Below are 23,572 nucleotides of genomic sequence, written 5' to 3'. Positions count from 1 at the left end.
GACACCTGAAGAATGAGGGAGAGATGGTCTTAGCTGGAAACTAAGCTTACTGACAGTCCCTTATTAGGCCCAAGAAGCTAGAGACGGAGCACGTTGAAATTTCTCTTTATATCCATAGATAACACATTTTAACACAGAAAATTAAAGTCTAAGACAAGCAGGTCTTATTTTGGACCTCATACCATAGTGAGGTTCTCCTGGATTAATGATGATCACTATTTCTGGCTTCATCACTCCCCTGTGTGAGTTAAAGACTTATTGAGGAGACACAGATGCTCATAAATGATCAAAGCAAGTTAACTCTCTAGCTGGAGGATGTTATTGTCAAAATACACTTAAAGATGGAAGACTAATCCTCTTCCACATTCTGCTGTGTGTTTGGTGCTCTATTCTCCCCACACTCCCTACCTGCCCTCACTCTCCACCACTCAGCCTTCTAAGACAACCTAATTCCTTTTGATTTCTGCATTCCAGTCAGATTCTTCACTGTCTGAGTCACCAAGAAAGCCCCAAACAAAAGGAAGCTAAACTCCTTAGCAGGAGAAAATAATCTATTTATTAAAAAATATATCAGTGTATCTTTACATTATTCTTTTAAAGTAATGTATGCAGAGGTTAATGAAAAAGCATTAACAAAAATTGCTGTTGAAAGCTTGGGAATTCCTAACACATTTGGTGTTTCTGGGTAATTTGAGAACAGAGGAAATGAGCTGACCATTTGTGATGATGTCAGTGGGTCAATGGTTCATCTGACTATGTAATTAATTTTAGGGTGACACTTCTAATTACCTTACAGATCAACCAGGTCATCCTCTCAGAACTGACCTACTCTGCTAGGGCAGAGTGAGCCCTCATTCACTTTTAGTGGTTCTTAAATTTTAATTGCTTCCTGTCAGGTGTTCTGGACTTTAACTTATTCCTCTCTGTGCTCTGTTTTAGTCTGGGTGCTTTTGAGATGCCAGAGATTAAGCCTCTGTGGTACCTTGAAGCAGGATCAGGCATTCTCATGATACTGTACAATCATAGCTTAATATGTGATCAGATTTCATTAAGATAAAGTTGAAGCAAGATTTTGCACTTAAATATTGTGGAACTAAACAAAGACCACATAAATGAAAACAAGCGAGGGCAATTCATTCAGAGACTGCTAGAGCAAAGGAGTCGGCCACCGTCACTTGTGTTTTGACAGAGATTGAAAGGCAAGCAGAGGAGTGGGGGAGCTTTATAGAGGACAAAGCGAAGGCTTCAGTCTTGCCTGGATTATAGGCTGGTGGCATGGGAAGAAGTACCCAGGAAAACTATTAATAGAAGCAAGGCATCCTGGGTGATTTGTTATTGGCATATTTGAATTTCTCTGGTTGGTCCTAACTTAGAAGCAGGAATAACATTAGGGAAACTGTCAATAATAATTATTATTGATAATAATCAAGTCCTGCCTGTTTGGGGACCAATGTTACAGGGGTTATTTTTTTGGCTTCCTGATTGTTACTGGTGATAGCAATCTGATTACTGCAAGTCTAACTCATAAATAGTCAGTTGATTTCCTTTGCTGGTAGCTGAGGATTTGGGGCTAAGAATCTCATTATATATATGTTTTGTATAACTAAACAAGGCAGAGGGTGACCCAGGCCATGCCAGGGTGAAGAAGGAAGAGAAAGAAGATTTAGGACTCCAACTCTGATAATGAACTGTAATAAAGTCTAATCTTAGAAGCAGAGAAAAAAAAAAAATCAATGCTTACATTTATTTGCTAACCTTAAATATGCCTTTATTTTATGCTAAGCCTATATTAAACACCTTTTTTCACTGTTTTGTATTTTCCCTATTAAAATATTGTAAGGTCAGTTTTTAGACTTCCCCTTTCTACAGATGGGAAAATTAAGGCTTAGTAAAAGGAAGAGTTTTTCCAAGTCCCTGAAGCCAGTGAGTGATACTGGGACCAGCGGGCTCACTTCAGAGTCAGACTCAAATTCAACCCCTTTTCCTGTCCTCTTCACTTCTACACTCAGGGCTCCCCTCCACATCTTTGGGAGGCATAAGCCTTTTGGCTGGCAGGCAGCCCTTTTGCATGACAACAGTTAAGTGGCTCAGATTGTGAAGAGTAAATGATATGTCATCTTTCCTCCAAATTTCTCTTTCCTGAGCAGAAAAAGAAAAAAAGGGGGGAAGGGGATTTCAAGTACATTGTCTAAGCAAATATCTAACCAGCGTAAAAAGTTTCACTGAGTCATTTGTAGTGATATAGATGAGTCTAGCGGAGAAGGCAATGGCACCCCACTTCAGTGCTCTTGCCTGGAGAATCCCATGGATGGAGGAGCCTGGTGGGCTGCAGTCCAAGGGGGTCACTGGGACTTGGGCGCGGCTGAGCGACTTCACTTTCACTTTTCACTTTCATGCATTGGAGGAGGAAATGGCAACCCACTCCAGTGTTCTTGCCTAGAGAATCCCAGGGATGGGGGAGCCTGGTGGGCTGCCATCTCTGGGGTCGCAGAGTCGGACACGACTGAAGCGACTTAGCAGCAGCAGATGAGTCTACAGTCTATCATACTGACTGAAGTAAGAAAGAGAAAGACCAATATTGTGCATTAATGCATACATATGTAATCTATAAAATGGTACTGATGAAACTATTTGCAGATCATGCATAGAAAGGCAGATGTAGGGAACAGACTTAAGGATACAGCAGCAGACAGTGGGACAAATGGAGAGTAAGCACTGACACACGCACATTGCCATGTATAAAACAGATAGCTCAGCTTGGTGCTGTGTGATGACCCAGAGAGGTGAGACGGGATAAGAGGGAGGCTCACGAGGGAGGGGCTATACATATGCTTATGACTGATTCACATTGTTGTACACCAGAAACCAGCACAGCATTGTAAAGCAGTCATTCTCCAACTTACAAAAGATACCCCATGATAAACCATAACGGAAAAGAATATTTTAAAAAATAATGTATATATATATATATATATGTATAACCAAATCACTTTACTGTACAATAGGAATTAACAACATTGTAAATCAATCATACTTCGATAAAAATAAAGAAATAAGAAATTCCTGTCCTGTCTATGAACAGATACTTCAAAGCTTCTTTCTCACTTGCATGGAAATGAACTGTGAAGAAGTTTCTAGGGAGAACACAGAAAAGGATCGGACTGTTGGAGAAAGTCTGTGGCACCTGAGTCTGACTTTCCTTTCTCTCTCCTTTCTGGTAGGACTAGTTCAATGAACATTTGTTAAGTGGAGCGCATGATGCCAGATGGTGAGCTGTGGTTCAACAACAGGTTACAGGAGAAAGTGAAATAGAAAGTTTATGACTCACAGGTCCTGGAGGAAGTGCAAAGCCTGCCTCCAGGGGTTACATGGGGAGGTCAAGGCAGAGTTCAGAGAGAGATGGAGAGGACAGGCAGGACCCTGGGCACATTCCTTTATTAGGATCCATGGATGGAGTGCTTTAGGTTTCCCAGGCTAAGGCCAGATTTGTCCATTCAAACCAAAAGAACAGAATTTTGGTAAACCTCATGAGAGTCTTACCTAAGAGGTGCATAAAACAAAAAGACGTTAAGACGCAGAAAGGCCAGGGAGACAGCTGATTAAGTGCTGCTGGGGAAGTCTTACCAGAAACTTACATTTGCTTGTTGCTCTGCAGGCTGACAACTAGGATGTGTGTCTGCATGAAGGGACTAGTGTTTGTTTAAGGTCTCTGCTGGTCATTTTGCCAAACAAAACAGATGCCAAGGCAGCAGTATCATAGAGTAGCTTAAGTAGTTTATTGACTTGAGTAGCTCAAGTCAATATTTCTCCTCTTTAGTAATCAGTTTATGTGAATGGGGATGAATAGATGGAGTTGACTGATGGTGGTAGGGACTTTTCAACCAACTATCAGAAAGCCTGAGGTGCAAGCTGTTGGCCCCAACTGTTTGGTAGCTCTCCTTAGTTGTGGAGAGATTAATGCCTGTTTTCAACGGACTCTATAGAATGATAGAATACAATTGAGTATGGAGAGGCATGTAGAGGTAGACAGGAATGGCACCCTTTTTAATTTGGAAGCCATAGTAATGAGATGATACCTGCACCAAGTGTTATGAAGGATACTTAAGCAGATAAAGAAGGTCTGAGAAAAGCATATGCAGTGCACAGAAGGGAACAAGCAAAACCACAGAGGACTGAACAAGCTGATGGATTTCCCAGGAGAAAGGACTATAAGCCAGCTGATGTTACTAGAGCCAAAAACATGAGGTGAGTGGTAATACCAGACTAGAGATTCTTAAACACCCCATACTTAGTTCGGGATTATTTGTAAAGAAAAGGGGATGTTCCGAATGCAGAGAAAGTCAAGTGATCCCAAGGAAGCAGCAGGGATTAGCATCAAAACTCTAAGCTTCCAGGTTTCCCCCTAAAGTCACAAAGACTCCTTCAGCCTCACATTTTAGTCAATGAAGTGAATGCTTTTTACTTCTAGTCTGGCCGTAGAAACTCAAAACGGGGCAACACCTTTATTGCAAGCACTAGAAAAGCCAGACAAGTTACCGAAGACGTATATTTGAAGACACTGGAAAGCTACAGAAGTGACAAGGATTAGATAAACTGGACCTCAGAGCAGAATGGAGGGGATTTCAAATGTGAGCTGAGAATCACCAGTTTTTTTTTTTTTAATCCTGGGATATTTACTGATTTGGGCTGCATAAAGGCTAAGGCCTGATCCAAACAGGGAAACTCTACTTAAGGAAAGAGAAACTGGAAATTTTTTTGTGGATATTGATGCTGGCTGATGGACTGAAATTTAAGGAGGCCCAAATGCAACTGGTTTTATCCACATGACATTTAATAGTGAAGCTGGAAGAGGAGACAAAAGGATCCTTAAAGCCAGAGTGAATTTCCCAGTAATCTTGACATGGTTGCAAGACAAAGTGGAGAAGTGGGGCTCTCTTCAAACAAACCACTTGTTTTATTTTTCTTTAAAAACATTGCTCTTTAAAAACATTGCTCATTGAATCTTTGGAAATGAAATGTTCAAGAGAAAACCTCCCAAGAGCTGCACTGAATCTGTCATTTTTTAGGCCTAAAGAGTCAGGCTTGCAAACAACATCAGAAGCGCCATGCCTAAGCAACAAGGATGATGCAGAGAAGAATCTTATCTTACTGAGAGAAAAATTCTGTCCTGGGCTGGCTCAGTCTCTGCTTGGATTGAGAAAATAGGCTTCTCTCTTTACTTCCAAGCAGAAGAAAGTGGAACTGTCTCTAGGAAAAGCATTACTTTTAACTTCCTGGATTCTCTCAATATAGTGTCTGACACACATTCAAGAAGTATGAGACATGCAATGTATAATACAATTGTGATTGGCAATCCAAAAAGAAACACACGGTAAAAGTGGGTCCACAGATGGTCCAGATGTGGGAGTTAACAAATCACAACTTAAACATGACCATGATGAATACAGAGAAGATGGATAAAATGGATGAGAAGATTGAGAATTTCAATAGAAAATGTGAACTTATAAAAAGCAGCAAATATCCTAGAAATTAAAACACTGGAAATTACTCATAAATTGAATAGGTTTAACAGCATACTGGAGACAGCAAACAATATGAGTAAGTGAACCTGATGACGACTCAATAAATTGCATAAACTGAAAAAGACAAAATTTTAAACGTATAAGAGACATGAGGGACACAGCCAAAAGTCTAAACATATTGTACATTTATTTGGAGTACTGGAAGGAGAGAAAATAAAGGGTCACAAACAACAGCTGAAGAGACAATGGCCAAGAATTTTCTAAAGTGAAAAACCCCATATCACAGATTCTGTGAGCAGCGATTCTCATGAAGTACAAAGAACACCCTGAGACCCATTATCATATTATTGAAAATCAAGGGAAAAGAGAAAATTTCAAAATACCCAAAAACCTCATAACAGTACTTTCAAAAGGCAAACAATAAGGCTAAGAAATACACTTTTTAATATAAAGTATGGAATCTTTAAGAAATAGAAAGTACAGAAATAAGTGGGAGAAAATGGTACAACCCCATTATCTGCAGTATTTCCAATCTGGCCACATTTCTCAAGTTAAAGATGTTCATACCTTTTCCCTGAGAAGTCTAATCTCATACATGCAAGTGAAATGAATAAATATATTTTAACATATCAGAATAGTTTAGAACATTTATTAATAAAAATACTCAGTACAATTATAAAAACAGACATGGATCAGAGAGGGTTTCATAGAGATAACTCAATTTTACCTTGTTTAGTTCATTAAAATAATGAAGAAATGCAATACCTTGAAGATGTTTGTTTCTTAATGTAAGTCAAATCTTTATGCTATACACAGTAAACTTATACAGTGCTGTATGGCAATTATATCTCAATAAAACTGAAAGAAAAAATTGAAAAATAACCAAAAGTCCTTAACACAAGGAGGAAATTAAGTATGTAGGGTTTCCAGGTTTCTTTTTTTTTTTTTCTTCTTTTTTTTTTTTTCTTTTTAATTTCTGGCAGCGGAAGGGAACAGTGTAATTTAGGGCATTTCTGCTACTGTACTATTTAGTTGCTAAGTCATGTCCAACTCTGTGACCCCATGGACTGTAGCCTGCCAGGCTCCTCTGTCCATGGGATTTCCCAGGCAAGAATACTGGAGTAGGTTGCCATTTCCTTCTCCAGGTAATCTTCCTGACCCGGGGACCAAACCCACGTCTCCTGCTTGGCAAGCGGGTTCTTCACCACTGAGCCACCTAGGAAGCCCAAGGGCATTTTGGGTTATTCTCAATGCATCTTGGCTTACCTGGTGGCTCAGTGGTAAAGAATCTGCCTGCAATGCAGGAGACCAGGGTTCGATCCCTGGGTCGGGAAGATCCCCTAGAGAAGGAAATGGCAACCTATTCCAGTATTTTTGCCTGGAGAATTCCATGGAAAGAGGAGCCTGGCAGGCTATATTCCACATGGTCACAAATAGTCGGACACGACTGAGCAACTAACACACAAACAACAGTGTCCTAAGCTCAGAGTTCTGCCCATCCCATGGTGCTATCCATATAAGTGGATGTGACTGTAAAAATGAAGAATGGTATTTTTTGTTTCCACTTGATCTAGAAAGTCAGCAGAACTTGTAAAATGCTTAGGTGACAAGAGAAAAAAAAATCTACCCAAAGATGCTCCCTGAAAATTTAGGGTGTGTTTATTTACATCCTTCATGAATTGAGTTGCTTTTTCCTTTGGGGTCTTTGTTCTGGAAGGAAATTTCTTCTCTTAATTCCAGGTGATGTTTCTGCAAAGTTTATCAGGCAGTGGCCTCTTGGCTCAGAAACTTTTAGGTATTACGATAAAAGAAGGCTCCTTGCTGGGTGTCATAAAACCGATGTTCAGATGTGGTGTTTCCAGATGCCTCAGCTTAATCTGATGGCCTGGGACCACTCAGCATGATGGACAGCAACCACTAACATCTGCAGGCAGCAATGATTACTGACGGTTACGGTCCAAATCAAACTCCACGCCAAAAATTGAGTAACTTGTATTCATGAAAGTGCTTTCACTTCTTGTGCAAATGGCTGACAAGCTGTTAGACAGTTGGTGTATTCACTCATCAAGCAGAAAAAAAATCACTTGAAAAAAAAAAAAAGCCACCAGCTAAAAAATTTAAATATGAGGGAGGAGCAAGAACTGAAATACTTTCTAAATCAAGCAGCTTTAAATTTACATTCCATGCTAATGACTTCTACATGTTCCTTTTATTAAGAAGCATTCCTAAGTTTAAAGGATTACTTACCAGTTTTAAGTAAGAGGGTAGCTAGATGCCCTGTTTTAAATGGACACAGAGAAGTTTGATCACTCATGTGTTTTTAGGCAGTGACTGAGATTAGATAAAGATTTTAATGATTTAAACAAGAGGCTCAGATTAGATGCTGCTGAATTTATCACACCTCATAGCAAAAACAAACTGGAGGCACTTACTCTCCAGGGAAGAAAATTTCAGTGAAAGTTTAAGGATAAAGACATAAAGCTGCAACCTAAGCAGGTAGTGTGGTAGTCTGACCTTAGCTTTCATTTTAAATCAGGTTCAAATCACTTGAATTCCAAAAAATAGTAAATTGCATTTTTGTTTTCTCCTCTTTGCACCAAGTCACAGATACATCTTGAAATACTATCATTTCCTTAGCACACAAGGGCAAGTATGTGTTGTTTCTTTCTTGATCTGGAATCCACGTGGATAGCATTCTTTGTTATCATGTAAAGATCAACACAAAATGTAACCAGAAATGTATTAGAGAGGCACTCTTTACCCTGTGGGTCAGCCAAGCATTTCTTCCCACTAACAACTAGTTGTACAATAAACACAGACAAAAGGCCCCGTGGACTTTATCAAACCAAAGGTACACTGTATCAAAGCAAGAATGGGCCCTTTAAATGATACCTTCAATTGATGATACCCTAAGGGCCAAGATGAAAGAAAAAGTTTTTGCCATCACTGCTATAAGATACAAAATTACAAATAAAAAATTTGCTACAGGGACATCAAAGATGCTTGTGGAAGGTAGAGGGCTCTGAAATTTAAGTTCCATGGTACATCCACTTTTGCTCAAAACTCTAAAATGTGGATACCCTTCGACCCAGCAACCTAATTCTTGATTATATTAAAAATAACTGTTTTAATAAATATTTAAAGCTATACATTCACTTGGGCTTCCCAGGTGGCTCAGTGGTAAAGAATCCACCTGCCAAGCAGGAGACAATGGGTTTAATCCCTGGGTCAGGAAGATCCCCAGGATAAGGAAACGACAACCCACTCCAGTATTCTTGCCTTGGAAATCCTATGGACAGAGGAGCCTGGCAGGCTATAGTACACAGGGTTGCAAAGGAGTCAGATGTAATTTAGAAACTAAACAACAAATCCATTTAAAGATTGGTTTCATAGCATTGATTATTTGGAAAGATTTGGACCAACCTCAATATTTACCAACAGGAAGTGACTTAAATAATTCCACAGCCATTCAATAGACTATCAGAGTTATAAAGATAATAAAGTGTATCTATATTTTAACAAAGTACATTATTAACTGCTAAGTGCACAAAACTGCTAATTCTCCAAGCCAGGCTTCAGCAATACGTGAACCGTGAACTTCCAGATGTTCAAGCTGGTTTTAGGAAAGGCAGAGGAACCAGAGACCAAATTGCCAACATCCACTGGATCATCAAAAAAGCAAGAGAGTTCCAGAAAAACATCTATTTCTGCTTTATTGACTATGCCAAAGCCTTTGACTGTGTGGATCACAAGAAACTGTGGAAAATTCTGAAAGAGATGGGAATACCAGAGCACCTGACCTGCCTCTTGAGAAACCTATGTGCAGGTCAGGAAGCAACAGGTAGAACTGGACATGGAACAACAGACTGGTTCCAAATAGGAAAAGGAGTGTGTTAAGGCTGTATATTGTCATCCTGCTTATTTAACTTATATGCAGAGTACATCATGAGAAACGTTGGGCTGGAAGAAGCACAAGTTGGAATCAAGATTGCCGGGAGAAATATCAATAACCTCAGATATGCAGATGACACCACCCTTATGGCAGAAGGTGAAGAGGAACTAAAAAGCCTCTTGATGAAAGTGAAAGAGGAGAGTGAAAAAGTTGGCTTAAAGCTCAACATTCAGAAAACGAAGATCATGACATCTGGTCCCATCACTTCATGGGAAATAGATGGGGAAACAGTGGAAACAGTGTCAGACTTTATTTTTCTGGGCTCCAAAATCACTGCAGATGGTGACTGCAGCCATGACATTAAAAGACGCTTACTCCTTGCAAGGAAAGTTATGACCAACCTGGATAGCATATTCAAAAGCAGAGACATGACTTTGCCAACAAAGGTCCGTCTCGTCAAGGCTATGGTTTTTCCAGTGGTCATGTATGGATATGAGAGTTGGACTGTGAAGAGGGCTGAGCGCCGAAGAGTTGATGCTTTTGAACTGTGGTGTTGGAGAAGACTCTTGAGAGTCCCTTGGACTGCAAGGAGATCCAACCAGTGCATTCTGGAGGAGATCAGCCCTGGGATTTCTTTGGAAGGAATGATGCTAAAGCTGAAACTCCAGTACATTGGCCACCTCATGCGAAGAGTTGACTCATTGGAAAAGACTCTGATGCTGGGAGGGATTAGGGGCAGGAGGAGAAGGGGACGACAGAGGATGAGATGGCTGGATGGCATCACTGACTCAATGGATGTGAGTCTGAGTGAACTCCAGGAGTTGGTGATGGACAGGGAGGCCTGGCGTGCTGCGATTCATGGGGTCGCAAAGAGTTGGACACGACTGAGCGACTGAACTGAAGTTTACAAAACTAGTTACCAAATATAAAGCATGAAAACAAGAAAAATATAATTCTATTTTGTTAAATATTTATCCTCTGATGGGAAGAATGACTTGACTTAAATACTTTAGAGGACAGTCTCATCAACTACAAAAAAAGATCACTTCTAGATTGACTGTGAATCTAAATGGTAAAGATAAAACAATTAAGCATTTAGAAAAATAAAATAGCATATCTTCTTGATCTGGGGTAAAGATTTATTAAGCAGAAAAGGCTGTTAGAAGACGTAATGTGCATTACATTTAAAGAACCTCTGTTTCTCAAAAAATATCATTTAGAGGGTGAAAATGCAACTCAAAAAGTGGAGGAAGATATTCACAGAAGATAAATAAGAGAAAGAACTAGGAATCAGAGCTTACAAAGGTACTCAACAAATCAATAAGGGAAAAAGCAGATGACCTAAGAGAAAATTGGGCAAAAACTTGTTGCATAAAAGAAACTTAATGTTAGGCTTCCCTGGTGGTTTAGCAGTAAAGAATCTGCCCACGGTGCAGGAGCTTCAGGAGATGCATGTTCAGTCCCTGGGTCAGAAAGATCCCCTGCAGAAGGAAACGGCAACCCACTCCAGTATTCTTCCTTGGAGAATCCCATGAACAAAGGATCCTGGTGGGCTATGGACAGGCCTAAAAGAACACAGATTGTATGGGTCTGTTTATGAAGAGTTCAGAAACAGGTGAAACACACCTCTGGGGTTACAAGTCACTGCTTACCTTTTAGAGGACAGCAGCCTTGAACAGGGCATCCCTTGTGGCCCAGCTGGTAAAGAATCCACCTGCAATGTGGGAGACCTGGGTTCAATCCCTGGGTTGGGAAGATCCCCTGAAGAAGGGAATGGCTACCCACTGCAGTATTCTGGCCTGGAGAATTCCATGGACTGTATAGCAAAGAGTTGGACACGACTGAGTGACTTACACTTCCACTTCACTTTCAGCCTTGAAGAACCTTGATCAGGCTACGTCTGCCACTCAGTTCAGTTGCTCAGTCGTGTCTGACTCTTTGCAACCCCAAGGACTGCAGCACACCAGGCTTCCCTGTCCATCACCAACTCCCGGAGCTGGCTCAAACTCTTGTCCACTGAGTCAGTGATGCCATCCAACCATCCCTTTCTCCTCCTTCCTTCAATCTTTCCCAGCATCAGGGTCTTTTCCAATGAGTCAGTTCTTTGCATCAGGTGGCCTAAGTATTGGAGTTTCAGTTTCAACATCAGTCCTTTCAATGAATATTCAGGACTGATCTCCTTTAGGATGCACTGGTTGGATCTCCTTGCTGTCTAAGGGACTCTCAAGAGTCTTCTCCAACACCACAGTTCAAAAGCATAAATTCTTTGGCACTCAGCTTTCTTTATGGTCCAATTCTCACATCCATACATGACTACTGCCAAAACCACAGCCTTGACTAGATGAACCTTTGTCGGCAAAGTGATGTCTCTGCTTTTTAATATGCTGTCTAGGTTGGTCATAACTTTCCTTCCAAGGAGAAAGCGTCTTTTAATTTCATGGCTGCAGTCACCATCTGCAGTGATTTGGGAGCTCCCAAAAATAAAGTCAGCCACTGTTTCCGCTGTTTCCCCATCTATTTGCCACGAAGTGATGGGACCAGATGCCATGATCTTAGTTTTCTGATTGTTGAGCTTTAATCCAACCTTTTCACTCTCCTCTTTCACTTTTCTCAAGAGGCTCTTTAGTTCCTCTTTGCTTTCTGCCACAAGGGTGGTGTCATCTGCATATCTGAGGTTATTAATATTTCTCCTGGCAATCTTGATACCAGCTTGTGATTCATCCAGCCTGGCATTTCGCATGATGTACTCTGCATACAAGATAAATAAGCAGGGTAACAATATACAGCCTTGACGTACTCCTTTCCCAATTCAGAACCAGTCTGTTGTTCCATGTCCAGTTCTAACTGTTGCTTCTTAACCTGCATACAGGTTTCTCAAGAGGCAGGTCAGGCGGTCTGGTATTCCCATCTCTTGAAGAATTTTCCACAGTTTGTTGTGATCCACGTAGTCAAAGGTAGTCAAAGTCTGCTACTGGTAATATCTTTTGATCTGTGCACTGGTTACACGGTCATACCTACTGTGTTTGAAAAAACAGAAAGAGCCCTATACGTATGCTATGCACCCTTTTCTGGTATGTATGCTGTGTGTGTGTGCTCAGTCAGTTAGTCCAGTACTTTGCAGCCCCATGAACTGTATAGCCTCCCAGGCTCCTCTGTCCATTAGATTTTCCAGGTAAGAATATTGGAGTGTGTTGTTATTTCTTCCTCCAGGGCATCTTCCCAACTCAGGGAACAAACCTGTGTCTCCTGCATTGGCAGGCAAATTCCTTACCACTGAGCCACCTGGGAAGCTATGTATGCTATGTGCTTAGTTGCTCAATCACGTCCAGCTCTTTGAGACCCCATGGACTATATAGCCTGCCAGGCTCCTCTGTCCATGGGGATTCTTTGGGGAAGAATACTAGAGTGGGTTGCTATGCCCTCCTCCGGAGGATCTTTCCAACACAGGGACCAAACCCAGGTCTCCTACATTGCAGGTAGATTCTTTATATCCCTACATAATTTTTCTTTTAAGAATTGGGTGTAAGACATTGAAATGTTACCCTGAAATATTGCTTCCATAAACTAATGCTTTGTTAGTCTTTAAAGAGTAGATGAGATAGCTTCCATGTTAGGATAAATTAATTCAAAGAAAGAAAATGCATCTCCTGAAAAAGGCAGAGAAATGCTTCTCCTCTGAATTCTTCCTGTTGAATTTTTCTACAATGGGATCTAATAGATGTTCTCATTCTTGCCTTTTGCTTACTGGGAGCTCATTTCAGTATCTGTCAGCTTTCCATCCTACTTATTTTTTGCCTAATATATCTTTCTCATTTCAAGGAAATATTTGACTCCATTTAAGATGACTTCATAAGCTGGGGAATATCAGAAAACAAAAATTACCAAGCAAGTAGAAAGAGATGAATGGATCTCACCACATTTTGGATTTCTTTGCAGTTTTTAAGGATGATGTCCTATATCCCAGAGGTAGTGCCTAAAACCAGATACTCTCCTTGATGATTAGCTGAATTAATTATTGGCTTGTGTCAATATACCAAGAGGCACCACAGGAGCCATCATGGCCCATCACATCAAGGGTCTAAGTGCTGAGGAGTCTGAGAATGCAATTATGCAGTGGATAATTCCATCCAGTGGAGAGGGCCAATGACTTCTAATTCAACATATAATAACAAACTGCAGACAGGGATCGGAGGCTTGCCAAAATGAATAAATAATATTATATTTCCCAAAATGACCAAATTTAGCCATGTGGAGAAACTGATCGTGCTGATTCATAGACATTTCAAATCATCTCTTCTTCCTTATGCAACATCTTTGGCTGTGAGCAAGTGGCACATAGGCTGGTCATTCAAACTAATATTTTGTAGTAGCCAATTAGAAATATCTAGAAGGGGTAAATGGTTCATAAGAAGCAAAGTGGTATTGCAGGAGTCTGCTGGTCTGGCCAACATTTTAAAGTAATGACTTCCTTTTGGACAGGAATTATTATACGAGAGGGGAAAAAAAGATAAAACTTCCAACTAAACAGAAACGTGTGCTAAAGTTTTTTTTTTTTTTTTTTAAGCAGTCAGTACCTAAGTCCTTCAGGTAGCCAGTATCTCATGTGGCTTTGATACTCAGGATTGTAATATACAGGGATGCATTCAGAGTTTTCAACGTCCAGACAGATGGTGATGCCATGAGGGTATTATACTAGCTATTTTTAAAAGTTCAGGTTCTTTATATTGCATTGGCCAAGAAGGGTTTTTTCCATAAGATCTTACAGGAAAACCTGAATGAACTTTTTGGCCAACCCTATATATATCTATATAGGTGTGTATATATATACACATACATACACAGAGAGAGAGAGAGAGAAAGAGAGATACATCACTGACTCAATGGACATGAGTTTGAGCAAAGTCAGAGAGATAGTAAAGGACAGGGAAGCCTGGTGTGCTGCTGTCCATGGGGTCGCAAAGAGTCAGACACGACTACACAGCTGGACAACAACAATATATAGGTTTCACTTAATTCTCAAATAAGCCTGAAACTAATGACAGGATCAGGGGCAGTAAGTGCTTCCCATGCCTCATGCTTATGGTTTGCCAGGCACTGCACTGAGGCTGCAATTCAATATACTCTCAAGGTGCGATATCTGTTTTTCAGAGGAGAATATATTGAATTTCATCATGAATGTATTTAACTGCCATGAATTAGACCAGAGTCCCTTGGCAAAGTTAGAGGAAGACACAGAAGCCAAGGGCAGGAGGGTGGGGATGACGTTCCAGTGCTGGGTGAGTTTGCTCTGAATTCTACAAAGTGATATGATGTTCAGAAGTTGGTGTGAATAGGGAGGTGCAGGCTGCTTTCTTGTCTTTCTCAATGGGTGGGAATCATACTGGGGTGAGGATAAGTCAGGTGTTTAAAGATGCAGTTTTTTCCCCCTATACATATCATCACTAAAAAACAAAAAAAGGTCTTAATTTCCAACTAAAGCAGCAGAAATCCATCAGTGCTAGGCAATTGAAATGCTCCTTTTCAAGATTAATTTTAAATACTACTGGTTGATGTGTTTTAAGTCCTTAATTTTAAACTTCCCCTTCACCATCACCCCACCCCCAACCTGCCACTACTCTCCCAGTGTGAAGATACTACTCCATTCACTGGACTGAGCTTAAATGTTCAAGTGGAGAAAGTTGCTAAGTGGTTGCATTGATATTCTAGCCCAAATCCACTGACTTCAAACCCCGCTTGTACCACATATCACATCTGTAATATGAGGTCCTACTTTGGTGGTGTCATAGCCAAGGGCAACAGGAGGGTAGTGATTCTCCAACTCTGTGCACAGGTTGGATACATATTAAGGAAAAATATACCTGGGAGGTGGGGGTGAAAGGGCATCTTTGTAAGTGCTCAGGTAAAGCTAGTGCATGGGATAAAATGATTGTAATGACACTTTGAGGAACACAATTAAATAAAGACTTGAGTTTCTTAAACAAAAAGTAACTCATCTGAGAAATATGAAATTACAATATTGAATATGTTCTTTTAAACTGGATTTGTACCATACTCCAGGAAGAGTCTCATTTTCCCCCAAAACTCTGGGGGCAAGGTCTGGTCAGAATTTTTGTTCTGTAGTCTTTTTCTGAGTAGACCTAAAATTAAAATTTCTATTTATCTAGTAAAATTATAATTTTGCAACACTGTCACTTACTTGGTAAAGTGGTAAAGAATCTGCCTGCCAATAGAGGAGATGTAGGAGACACAGGTTTGATCCCTGGGTCAGGAAGATCCCATGGAGAAGGGAATGGCTACTCACCCCAGTACTCTTGTCTGGGAAATCCCACGGACTGGTAGGCTACAGGACATGGGGTCACAAAGAGTCAGACAGGACTGACTATGTCCACGATGTTGGACAGGTTGGAATTTGGAGGCAGGCGATGCAATGTAGTGTCTCTGAACTGCTCTCCACTTGCTGTGTGACCTGGAGAACTTACTCAACCTCTCTTTACATTTCTGGCTATATCAGTCCAATCTTTGCCTCTGTCTTAAATGGCCTCTCCTCTCCCCTGTGGCTGCCTCTAGCAAGGTTACTTGCTGTTGGAGTTAGCGTTTATTGAGATAATCCAGAATGAGCTCAGTTAGAGATCCTTAACATAATTACATATGTAAAAATCTTTGTTTTCAAAGAGAGTCATATTCATGAGTTCTGGATTTGGGGGGAGGACACCTTTCAACTCACTACATAGTGTATATTTGTATGGCCTTTCCTTTTTAAAAAATAATTAACTTTCATGTATATGTGAAATGGAGGAGGACCCCATGGTCCTTCTCCCCGACTCATGTCCTCTGTCTGACTTTTATCTATAGAAAACCTTTAGTTGAAGAATAAGTTCAATCAGAGAAGTGAGAAAATGCAGGAGCAAACACAAACAAGACTAAATACTATTAGTTAAACAAAGTCAAGGACTTTTGGTTTCTCCTTAAGATTCTGAGCTATATCCTTTGAGCTGTCTATAGATACTGAAACCCCCATCAGCTGGAAGAAAACTATATAGTGACCGGACTAGTCATGACATAAGCTGCCACAAAAAAGTGGCCTCAAAGAAATGGGAACAAACCTACCCTGGAACAATCAAAATGATGCTGATCAGACCACCGCATAACCCAACTTCAAGACGACCATCAGAGCTGACTGTGTTGTTTCTACATGAAGCCCCCTTCCTCCCTCTGTAAAAGGTCTTGGCCAGTGATTATCAATGATGCTTTGGACAGGTGTAGCCCCCCTCAACTCTGCTGCCAGCCTCCAGAAAACAGCAAACTTTTCTTTCCAGCAAGCTTGTTTCTTTCCTGGCTTTAGAGCGGCAAGCAGCCAGACCCCACTTTCAATAACATATTCTCATTTAAAACTGTAATTATCACAACATCTCTGTGGATGAGGAATATGAGAACAAAACGCCAGAAATCCAAAACTATGAAATGACTATGAGAGAAGTGGAGAGGTGGAGGAAGATACAGTACAGATTGCTTCATATACGGGGATACAGAGAGATGCTTCATGGCACAAGCCTAAACAGAACTTGAAGAATTTTGAAACTTAGATTTGTTTTGTATGTAACAGCAAAAATCATTAACATTTACAGGTGTGCTCTGAGCATAAACAGACAGACTTCATATAAAGCAAGTAATACACAGCCTGTTATACAGTATTGAAAACCTATGTATAGTAATTACGATTAAATGTTGCTGTTTCAAGATCTGCCAAATTAATTACCCAAATTGTTAATAATATTCATTTCCCTGTGCATTACACTTTAAAATATTTTCCTTTAACACACACATTGATTTTCAGAAAACTTTCTGAAAGTTATCAATCATTTCACAAGATAAATAGAAGCTGGCATTTATGCTAGAATATTCTGCCATCTGCAGGTAACCAAGGGGTGCTACAACGATCAGGAAAATGAGCTGCATCTGTTAATACTAATTAAATGCCTTTTGAGGCAGGGCGCTTGCTCAGAATCTGGGAAGCCTCAGTACATTCTTGTAGCTTTCTTGTTAATACATTATTGTTAGCTCTGTTAGTCAGAAAAACACTCCTTTAGCTTAATACATGAAAAGATACTTGTGCTTTACTACCATGCCCCCACATTTTGAACTTTAAAAAATATACACGCGTTCAGCTCTTCACAGGATGCTCATTGCAAATCAGTAGTTTCCAAAGTATTATTCCTGGAGCAGCAGTGCTACCCGGGATCTTTTTAGAAATGCAAATGCCTAGATTCCCCTCTCCCCCAAAATTATCATCAGCAACTCTGCAGGAGGGGTTGAAAAATCGATGTTCTACCAGGGTAGCCAGAGTGTTTTGATGCATGCTAAAGTTTGAGAACCAGGAATCTGAAAGCTTGGAAATGGGGGTTCCTACAGAATGGGCAGAATGGGCAATATTTTGAGGTCAGTGCCTACAGAAGAGAAGAGGGGAGTAGTGAGAACAGCTCAGACCACCTGCATGTCTTCAGAGAATATTTATTTCTGATAAAAATAGAACTCAGGTATTGGCAACGTTTCCTTTTTCTAACAAAGGAATTTGATTTTTTTCCACCAAGGCTTGAAAATAAAGGAAATGTTGGCTTAGGTTTTCTGTTTGGTCTTATGCTAAAATCATTTATGAGATTAAACTAAATCCCTTAAGTAACTAAAGTTTTATTCGCACACACAGTGAAAACCCAAACTGCAAATCCTTTAGAGCAAAGACATACTATTCCACCTTGCTTCATTTAAAATCATCAAAAAATAATAATAAAAGAAAGCCATCATTATCAAATATCCTAGGATGGGAGAATATTGTTATTTGCAAATGTGCATTTGAAATCAAGTCATGTCCTCTTTTAATTATATTAAGGTCTCAGGATTTTTTCATAATACAAACTAATATATTGGGGCTTCAAGTGTTTTGAGCTAAAAAGCACCACAGAGAGGGTAAAAAGGCTATAAGCATATACACAGAGCTACCAAAAGCAACACAAAGCCGCATGATAGTGAAAGAAAACGGAGCATCCCAGGGACACTTCCCTTACCTCGAACCGAGTCCTGTGGGGTGAAGGGCGACAGAACGCAGTTCAGTGACACTGACTTGCTTCCTCCTAAAGAAGGCAGGAGAGGACAGCGGTGCTCCAGAGTCAGACTGCTCAGGCTGGACTGGCCGCCTCGCCACGGGACTTGCTCACAGAGGGACTCGAGCACACTCAACCTCCCTTATCCTGTTGCCTCATCTGTAAAATGCTGCAACAGCCAACATACCTCATGAGGAGGTAGTGAAGCTTCTCGAACTAAAGCCGCGACTGGCACTGGTTCTCCACCTTGGTGGTGCAATGGCATCACCTGCAGATCTGTGTTATTAGGTGTTATTAGGAAAGTGCTTAGCCGAAAGCCTGCTTTATGAGGACAGCATGATCCTCATTAGCAGAGATTGCTGCCACCTGTGGGGCATTACTCTCTGTGGGGCTGCACACCAGGGAGCACATTAAACTCACCTGGAAAACGATGACCCCAGCCCCTGCTGCAAACTTTCTGATCTACTCCTGGTTTAGGCACCTGACCTTTGTTTTTTTTCAAATTCTCTCAGTGACTGTAATGTGGAGCCCAGGTGGAGAACAGAATGGCACAGTATTTGTTGAAAGATGGATAAAGGAGGAGTCCTCTTAATGTCTCGATGATCTCATAAATGAGACAAACATCTGACTTCAGTACTTAACTAGAGGTTAGATGTCCCTTCTCTTTATGGTAACACCACAAAGTGAGGACTAGTATTACCTCTGGTACAAAATTGTTAATTTCACCATTACTTCCTATGATGTAGAAGAGTCCCTTGTTTCACAGAAATGGAAGATAAGTTCAGAATTTTGTGCATGGGGACAGGAATTACAAAGTAAGCTTCTCTGTATAATTGAGTCTAGGGCATTTAAAATGTCTGAAGAGACCAAGAAAGAAGACGTTGGAAATAAAGGACTGAAGGGCTGAGTGGGTGAAAAAGGAAGTGGGGAGGGGAGGATGACTTCAGCAAGGGGAAGAACTTTGAAGAGAGTGTATGTGTATACACACACACACACACACTCAAGTTCAAGTAAAATAGGTGTTCAACAAAAAGTATGAATGGAAAATGTAGTGGATCACTTGCAGAAACTAGTTTGTGAACTAGTTATGTGGACTATAGACGACAGGACTCAGGAGAGGTGAGGAAGCTCAGGTTTAACAAGTTAAAGAGACAGCCAAGTGTGAAGCACTGGTTAACAGTATAGCTGACTTGCAGGTCTGAATTTTTATCAGGTAGATTGTGGCAGAGACTGTTTTAATGGATGGACATCTTTCCCCGGGGTAATCAGGAAGGTCTAAAAGAGAAGACATTTGAGAGTGGAGGATGTCTGGCTTGGGACAAGAAGTGGTAGGACAGAGCAGTTTGCTTGGAGGCAAAGATGCAGCCCTTGGAAGGAGCCTATCTTGGCAACAGGAAGGAATGTTAGGGGGCTAAGAGCTAGCGCTAATGTCAGAAGATGCTGGGAAATCAGGATGAAAATGGATGCTCGAGTCAAATTTCAGAGTTTTGCATTTGTTGAAGCTTGGACTGAGTTTGAAGAATAGTGGAGAGCCATGGTGGATTCTTGAACAGGAAAACAACACAATCAGGGAAATGGCTGCTTTTAGAAGCATGTCTTAGCAGTGGACAGTTTTCTTACTAAAAATTCCAACCATAGAATTTTTGAGCCTCTAGATAATTTTTCCATCAGTTTCAAGCTGCTGACCCATGAACCAGAGTCAGCCCCACGGTCCCAAAGTATATTTTCTTTAGTTTGGTCCCCAGAGTGTGTCTTACTGTTTTTTTTTCTTTTAGTTTTTAGCTAGAACATGCACCCTCTGATTCATAGATTCTTCTCATGGTGGGTCAGTTGAACTTTGTAGAATGGCCAGGTGGAGATAGGAGGAAAGAATCCGTAGCGAAATAAAATTCTAATCAACCCAAGAATGTTATTGGGTGTGTTTCATCTCATTCCTAGTCTTATTTCAAAGGTGGCTTTTTCTTTTTTAAACTGCCATGAATCTTGCATAATTGTGGTCACTGAGAACTCTGAGAACATGCATACCAACCAAGAACCATCCTCAAAACCAGAGGGTTCGACTCTTGGAAATAGACAGTGTGTCTTTGAGCCAGACTTTGGCTATTTATAACCGACCACTCTTTGCCGACAATGCACTTTTAACAGGAGCTGTAGATTCCCAGACCACTTGTTAATGATGCCCATTGATTAATATTGGCAAGTTCTTATTCCCCAAGAAGGGGCTGACTTTCCCAGGAGAATTTCCTCTGTTTATGAAGATGCAAATAGAAGGCCTAAATATAATAAAAATACATTTTTTTCCTTGACTCCTTTCTTGAGTCCTTGCCACACCTTGTCTGCTTTCTGTTCTTAACTGAACCACAGACTAATTGGCCAGTATTTGCATGTAACTGTTCATTTCAGAGTACAAAGTACTTGGAAGGGGGAAAATTAAAGGTTCACATTTTTAAACTGAAACACCGTCTTAATGATTTTTCCACGGTCAGGGATTGAAATCCCACAATTTATGCATGCGGAACACATTTTTTCTTAGAATAAAACTTTATATAAGGTTTCTCAGCCTCTGCACAATTGTCATTTTGGGCCAGCAGGTAACTCAGTGGTGAACACTATCTTGTGCAGTGGGACGTAAGGGTCTCTAGCCTCTGGCACCGGTGGCTACATCACTCCGACTCCTGACACCCAGAAATGTCTCTTCACTTCAGTTCAGTTCAGTTGCTCAGTCATGTTCGACTCTGCGACCACGTGAACCACAGCACGCCAGGCCTCCCTGTCCATCACCAACTCTCGGAGTCCACCCAAACCCATGTCCATTGAGTCAGTGATGCCATCCAACCATCCCATCCTCTGTCATCTCCTTCTCCTCCTGCTCTCAATCCCTCCCAGCATCAGGGTCTTTTCAGATGAATCAGCTCTTCGCATCAGGTGGCCAAAGTATCAGAGTTTCAGCTTCAGCATCAGTCCTTCCAATGAACACCCAGGACTGATCTTGCTTAAGATGGACTGGTTGGATCTCCTTGCAGTCCAAGGGACTCTCAAGAGTCTTCTCCAACACCACAGTTCAAAGCATCAATTCTTCTGCACTCAGCTTTCTTTATAGTCCAATTCTCATACCCATACATGACTACTGGAAAAACCATAGCCTTGACTAGACGGACCTTTGTTGACAAAGTAATGTCTCTGCTTTTCAATATGCTGTCTAGGTTGGACATAACTTTCCTTCCAAGGAGTAAGCGTCTTTTAATTTCATGGCGGCAGTCACCATCTGCAGTGATTTTGGAGCCCCAAAAAGATAAAGTCAGCCACTGTTTCCACTGTTTCCCCATCTATTTGCATGAAGTGATGGGACCAGATGCCATTATCTTTGTTTTCTGAATGTTGAGCTGTAAGCCAACTTTTTCACTCTTCTCTTTCACTTTCATCAAGAGGCTCTTTAGTTCTTCTTCACTTTCTGCCATAAGGGTGGTGTCATCTGCATATCTGAGGTTATTGCTATTTCTCCTGACAATCTTGATTCCAGCTTGTGCTTCTTCCAGCCCAGCGTTTCTCATGATGTACTCTGCGTATAAGTTAAATAAGCAGGGTGACAACATACAGCCTTGACATACTCCTTTTCCTATTTGGATCCAGTCTGTTGTTACATGTCCAGTTCTAACTGTTGCTTCCTGACCTGCATATACGTTTTTCAAGAGGCAGGTCAGGTGGTCTGGTATTCCCATCTCTTTCAGAATTTTCCACAGTTCATTGTGATCCACATAGTCAAAGGCTTTGGCATAGTCAATAAAGCAGAAATAGATGTTTTTCTGGAACTCTCTTGCTTTTTTGATGATCCAGCAGACGTTGGCAATTTGATCTCTGGTTCCTCTGCCTTTTCTAAAACCAGCTTGAACATCTGGAAGTTCACGGTTCACGTATTGCTGAAGCCTGGCTTGGAGAATTTTAAGCATCACTTTACTGCGACGGCATACAGGTGCTGCCGAAAGGAGCTACTCCAGGCCTGAGGCCGGGGGCAGCGGTCGAGAGAAATGTCTCTGCTGCTGCTGCTGCTGCTAACTCACTTCAGTCGTCTCTAGTCACTGCCAAATGTCCCCCTGGGTGGGAAAAGTCTCCCTGCAAACGCTCTAGACAGCACAGTTAATACAAATACTAAATTTGGCAATAGGAGAATTAAAATGATAAAATCAAGTACATTTTAATCTTCTAAAATTAAAGACCATTAAGATAAACTGACCAAAAGTTGTACATAGATGAAGTTTATCCAAAAGATCCTTATAAAATCAGAGGAGCTGAAAGGAAAAGAGCAGGCTAATGAAAATATTTTAAAACTTGGAAACTCCCTGTCTAAAGAAATGAATGCTTATTTTTCAATGACTTTGGTATTAATACGATAGGAGGGGTGTGTGAGTAATAGTACATCTTTTCTTCCTTACTAGGGTAATTACAATGAGACATCCAAACATAGATCCAGAAGAGGTTTCAAAACCTGATGTAGGAACTAGAAACTAATAAGATGCAAAAAGAAAATAGAAAAGTGACAAAGACTATGTATATCTTTTCTTTTACAATGATTCTTTTTGGAGTAAGCAAAATTTATCCCCAAGTCTTCCCAGGCTATTAAAGAGAAGGCACAGAAAGGAATCGTTTAGGCTTTCATTTGCTCTATTTCATCATGTTTTAATGTGTAGCAGTTGTAGTTTGAACATGCAATTTTCATACAGTAGCTGTCTACGCATTCAGGCTGTGAAAGAAAGTGAAAGTCGCTCTGTCCTGTCCAATTCTTTGCAATCCCATGGACTATATAGTCCATGGAATTATCCAGGCCAGAATACTGGAGTGGGTAGCTAGTCCCTTCTCCAGGGGATCTTCCCAACCCAGGGATAGAATCCAGGTCTCCCCCACGGCTGGCAGATTCTTTACCAGCTAGGCCACCAGGGAAGCTAGAGTGGTATAAAAGTTAATGAATTCAGAATCAGGGAACCATCACACTGAGAGAACTTTAGGGAATACTTCATTCAGCAGGTCTTATCTCTAGTTGTAGATTTCAAACACCTGAGGAGTTTTGA

At 40.8% G+C, this 23,572-nt stretch overlaps 1 protein-coding gene across 2 annotated transcripts in view; it reads right to left on the bottom strand.

Annotated features, from left to right (window-relative positions):
* Nucleotides 1–18,821, bottom strand: part of PDZRN3 (PDZ domain containing ring finger 3) — a 494,666-nt gene extending 475,845 nt beyond the window's left edge. For both annotated transcript variants that reach the window (XM_086366714.1, XM_086366712.1), the window contains exon 1: nt 18,474–18,821. The gene's annotated coding sequence lies outside the window, so the exon portion shown is untranslated. The remainder of the gene's footprint in view (nt 1–18,473) is intronic.
* Nucleotides 18,822–23,572: the final 4,751 nt, after the last annotated feature.

The sequence above is a fragment of the Bos grunniens genome, chromosome 22 (genome assembly GCF_055505025.1).
Source record: "Bos grunniens cultivar Pamir isolate PY7600 chromosome 22, Bosgru_T2T1.0, whole genome shotgun sequence".
In the NCBI taxonomy this organism is placed as follows: Eukaryota; Metazoa; Chordata; class Mammalia; order Artiodactyla; family Bovidae; genus Bos; species Bos grunniens.
This window is presented reverse-complemented; position numbering and strand designations above follow the sequence as displayed.